Below are 6,141 nucleotides of genomic sequence, written 5' to 3'. Positions count from 1 at the left end.
CTTTCTTTCTTTCTTTCTTTCTTTCTTTCTTTCTTTCTTTCTTTCTTCTTTCTTTCATCTTTTTGAGAGAGAGAGTGCATGCACAAGCATGGGTGGAGCGGCAGAGGGAGAGGGAGAGAGAGAATATCAAGCAGACTTCCCACTGAGCATGGAGCCTGACACGGGGTTTGATCCCATGAACCTGAGCCAAAATAGAGAATCAAACACTTAATCGATTAAGCCACCCAGGCACCCTATCACAATCCAAATCTTGAATAAGCTTTCCCTTCTATTGCTTTGCAATTGGGAGATGTTTCAAAATACATGTTGAATGAATGAATAAAGTGCTTACTTTTGAAATAAAACCACGTTTGAAGTGAAATTTACAATTTCATATGAAATGAAATTACCCTTGTGTTGAAGCTTGTTTTTTACGTATTATCATGATTATCACCCATCTCACTCCTCATCCCTCCCTTACTGAGAAATAAGCTAATAACAAATGATAGAATGTAAAGATGTAGGAGGGCAGGGATCTGGCCTCTCTTATTCATCACTCCATCTCTTGTACATAGCACAATGTTTGGCACATAGGAAATGTTCAATAATCACCTAATAAATGTTGAATGGAAGCCTATTAAATAGTGGTGTCTACATGATATAATGAGCACTCGGTGTTATATGCAACTGATGAATTATTGAACACTGCATCTGAAACTAATGATGTACTATATGTTGGCTAATTGAATTTAATTTAAAAAATTTTTTTAAAAATAAATAGTAGTGTCTACCCCCTCCTCTTCCACAAAATGCTTCCATTGATTAATGCACTTGGGACAACAATAAATAATTACTCATTTGTGGAATTTGAGGACTGTGTGCAAGATATCTGGTGTTGACTCCCCACTGTCCCTCATATATGAAAACTATTGTCTAATGCATCTGTTTCCACTGCCGTTATTCCCAAGAACACTTACTTGGAAAGGCCACCATTATAAGAACTTAGTATCTATAGAAATTTTAATATTAAAATAGGGATCTAGAGGTTTCTCTTCTTTTTCTTCAAACAATTATCACTTTGTGATACCATTTCTCCAGGACTTGATATAATATTCTAATATGTTTGGTTTTGCCTAAATTTATCAGTGACATTCTTGTTCACTATTTCTCCAGAGAAGTCATACTATCCTAAATGTTTAGGGAAGAACTCAAAGAACTAGTACAAGATTGGTTAAACACAGCCTACATGTAGATTTAACAAACATTAAAAATGCCTTTACTTCAAAGACTTAAAAAGACACTTCACTAAGGAAGATACCCAGATAGGAAATAAACTCATGAAAATATGTTCAATATCCTTAGTCAAAAGGGCCGTGCAAATAAAAATCACAGTGAGATACAACTCTGCATCTCCTAGAATGACTAAAATGAAAAAGGTGACCATACCAAGTGCTGATGAAGATACAGAGCAATTGGAACTCTCACAAATTGCTGGTGGGAATACAAATGATGCAGCTACTTTAGAAAACAATTTGGCAGTTTCTTATGAAGTTAAGTATAAACTTAACATACAAAATAGTAATCCACTCTTAAAAACATATCCAAAGAAAAATGAAACATATCTCCACAAAAGACTAATGCATGAATGTTCATAGAGACAATAATTATAATAGCTCAAAACAAGAAGCAAATGTCCATCAAGTTGTGATTGAATAATAAACTGCGATACATCTATTCAATGTGATGTTACTCTGTAATAAAAATAGACTACTAATAAATTTAGCAACACAGATCTTAAGACTGTATACCATATAATACCAATTATATGAAATTTTAGAAAAGGCCAAACTATAGTGACAGAAAGCAGATTATTAGTTTCTAGGGTTCAGGTAGGGGAGGAAGGGATTGATTGAAATAAGCACTGAAGGAACATTTTATGGTGATAGAGTGTTCTATATCTTGATTGTGGTGATGGCTATATGACTGTATACATGTGTGTATATATATATATATATATATATATATATATATATATGTCAATACTCATGGAACAATATACTTAAAATGGGTGAATTTTATTATATGTAAATTATACCTCATTAAAGCTAGTCTAAAAAATGCTTTACCTGAGAAGGCTTCCCTCAGCAGCCAGCCATAATACTTGAAAACGCTCATCATTAGTCCTTCCCTTGATGAAGTCCCTCAAGGTCTCTGTTTGAAATGTAAATCATACCTGAGTGATGTCATATGTCAAGTTGTTATTCTTCATGAACAATTTTTGAATTTATTTTTCCATCTAGCTTCAAGACATCTGCAGTGATATTTAAGAGTGGGACCTAAGAGATACAACAGATTGGGAAGGAATAGACATGAGAGGCCAAAAGCAGACGGGATGGTAATGTGGTGGGTGGGGGCATCATAATGGAGATTACGGGAACCAACAGAGTCAGTATAGGACATGAGATAAAGGAGGTGGGAAGAAATTAAAGGATAATGGGAAGAGTAAAAAAAGATAATTTATTGTACACCTGATTAACACTGCTTTCCAAATATAATCTTAAAAATAACCACAAAGCAAATGTAAGTATCACTAGTCACCAGGGCAAATATAATTACCACAAGTTTACAGATGTGGAAACTGAGGTACAGAGAGGTAAGGTAACATGTCTAACATCACAGCCAGTGAGTAGCAGAGTTGGGATTTAAAATTACATGTGTATCCTAGTTAAAGAATTGTTCAAAATGTGTTGAAAGGGCATCCATTCTAAAGTTCTCATGTTATTAATAAAAATGATAAACGGTTGCTACCAAAGATTCAATTTTTGTACTCCTGCAATGCAATTCCTTGTTTTTTTCCTTTTTAACCTAAGTGACTCATAGGTTTAAAGTTGGAAGTGGCAAATCCAATTTACTGCAAATATTATCTAGAATCAGGAAGTATGAAACTAGGGAGCTAGCTTTCAATGGGTAATCAGACCTAACAAGTTATTAAGACTAAGAAAAAGACTGAAAATGCAAGGCATAGAAAGACTGTAATCTATGTTATTAGCTATGGAATTGAATTTAGATCAAAGGAACTTTCTACAACATGAAAAGCCAAGTAAAGCACTTTTGGCCCAATACATGGCCTGCCTCAAATAGTTATTTTTTTTTTTAAATTCTTACATACTGAGTTATGGAAAAAGGTTATATTTTTCATGAATAACATAAAAGCTAAAAAACAGCTTCTTTGATACTCGGAGTTTACTGTCACCAATTCTAGGTAATATTATGTGACATTAACTTTATTTCCCCTGATATTTTCACTCTTTCAAATTCTACATCTGATTAGACACGTACAACTGCCTTAAGAAATCACAAATCAACAAAAGAACTAAATCAGATGAGCAGTTGTATCAAAAAAAGAGATTGTCTTGTAAAATTGTATCATTTTAAAGTTATATTGTGAAACCATGACACATTAATTGAAATTAAGGGAGAGTTCAGATTGTACTTCTTTTTATTTTTTTTAAAGCTTTATTCATTTATATGAGAGAGAGAGAGCATGAGTCAGGAGGAGGAGCAGAGGGAGAGGGAGAGAGAGAATCTTAAGTAGACTCCATGCTGAGCATGCAGTCCGATGTGAGGCTTGATCTCACAATCCTGAGATCACAACCTGAGTGGAAACCAAGAGTCAGATGCTTAACTGATTTTGCTACCCAGGGACCCCCCCCCCATTGTACTTCTAATTAAAAGATACTAACCTCATTACCGACATTGCCATATTCTGAGATTTAAAAATATGGTTCAGTTCATTTCCTGACTGCAGGCCAAATTTCTAGAGAGGACTCCACCATCGGCGTCCTGCAGGGTTTTTTGTTTGTTTGTTTGTTTGTTTGTTTTTACTGTTTTCCATAACCAACAGCTGTACTGACACATTCGGTCCTATCATTCTTTGTTGTCTGGCTACCATCTCAGCACTAATCTAGAGAAAACTACCTCAATAATCAGCTACTTTAGGGAAGCTGAGTAGTGTACTTCATCAGGAAAAGCATGTGGAATGAAGGAATTTCTTAAATGTACAAGGTACATTTCACAAAGTAAGCAAGCACAAGATTTATTTAGCCCAAGTCAGTGAGGTTGAAACCCCAGGAGTAGATGTTAAGTATGATATGCATAAAGAGGGCTTCCCAGCGTCCAAAAAACGACATGTAGATTAAAGAGTTCAAAATGGTGCATTAAAAACAAGGAGGTATATTTGTACTCCCAATCCATGAGCACAAATATACCTCATGGATTGGGAGAACAAATATTGTTAAAATGTCCATACTACCCAAGTCAATCTCTATACCTAATGAAATCCCTATCAATATATCAACAGCATCTTTCACAGAGCTAGAACAATCCTAAAATTTGTATGGAACCACAAAACACCCCAAATACCCAAAGCAATCTTAAAAAAGAACAAAACTTGAGGTATCACAACCCCAGATTTCAAGATACACTACAAAGCTCTAGTAATCAAAATGGTATGGTACCGGCAGAAAAACAGAAACATAGATAAGTGGAACAGAATAGAGATCCCAGAAATAAACCCATAATTATATGGTTAATTAATCTATGACAAAGGAGACAGGAATATAGAGTGGGAAAAAGACAGTTGCTTCAAAAAATGATACTGGGAAAAAAGGACAGCTACATGCAAAAGAATGAAACTGGATCCCATTCTTATACCATACACAAAATTAAACTCAAAATGGATTAAGGACTTAAATATGAGACCTGAAACATTAAAATTCCTAAAAGGAAACATAGGCAGTAATCTCTTACAATAATAAAAAATTAATGAAGAGATTGTTCCATCCAAAAGTCAAAAATAAAAACAGTAAAATAAAGGTAGAAAATCTCTTCATGTAATTCATCATGCCAACAAATTGAAAGAGAGAAAAGATTATATAATCACTTCCATAGAAGGCAAAAAGGCATTTGACAAAATTCAACACCATTACTGAATTTAAAAATTTAAAATAAAACACTCGGTAAAATAGGAACTGATGGTTACTTCCTTGCTGTAATTTTATGCAGCTGCAGTTGAAAAGGCAAGTTTCATCCTTAATGAAGACACACTAAAGACAATTCCCACTGAAGACTAAGAGCAGGATGTCCACCATCCTTACTGAACCCCAACTGTACTGAAATCATTACCCAACACAACTAAATCCAACCAGTAAAGAAAATCAGACATATTAAATTCAGAAACAAAAAGGTGAAATTATGACCATTATTAATGTTTTTGTTTGTATACCTGGAAAACCAAAGATAATGTAATAGATAACATCCATAAACAATAGAACAAAGTGAATAAATTAAAAAACCCTCATATATACAAATAGAAACTAGTTAGAATGCAAAAAATGAAAGAATAAGCTAATTCACAATTACAAAAAAGATAAATTACCTAAGAAAATGAAATGGACTAAATTTTCTTAAAGAAAATTCGCTTTAAAACACTCCTAAAAGATGCAAAAGTAGACATGAATAAAACTGAAACATGCCATAGAAATGGTACAATTCAAAATAGTTTATACTTATTTAAATTAGTATGATATAATTTATAAATATATTACAATTCCAAAAAAATACCAACAGTTATTTTTTTCCAACTTGGAACTAGAGAGTTGAGCCTAAAGTTCATATGAAGAATTAAATAGACAAGAATAGTGGTGCTAGGGTGGATGCATTGAGGAAGCACATGGGATGGCTACTGACCAACTACCTGGAGTATTATGCCCAGGAGCCTGGCACCATCACACAGAGCCCTCCATGCCTCACCATGTGAGGCAATGGTCCATGCCCATAGCTGTGGTCCATGCCTGAGGTCACCACCCCATGCTCTGTGCAGCCCACAAGGGCTCAACCAGCCCTTATTGTACTCCTACATGACTGCTTCAGGAACCACATCAAGATGGTGGAACAAATGGTGTAGGAGATACTCAGAAACCACTAAGGCTTCAGCTGGGGCTGTATGGTGGCACTCTTTTTTTTTTTTTTTTAAGATTTTATTTATTTATGGCAGAGAGAGACACGGCAAGAGAGGGAACACAAGCAGGGGGAGAGGGAGAGGGAGAAGCAGGCTTCCCACTGAGCAGGGAGCCCAATGCGGGGCTCGATCCCAGGACCCTG

This window comes from Mirounga leonina, unplaced genomic scaffold (assembly GCF_011800145.1).
Source record: "Mirounga leonina isolate KUSES-001 unplaced genomic scaffold, KU_Mleo_1.0 Mir_101664, whole genome shotgun sequence".
Lineage (NCBI taxonomy): Eukaryota > Metazoa > Chordata > Mammalia > Carnivora > Phocidae > Mirounga > Mirounga leonina.
The sequence above is the reverse complement of the archived record's forward strand: the minus strand, read 5'-3'. Positions refer to the sequence as shown.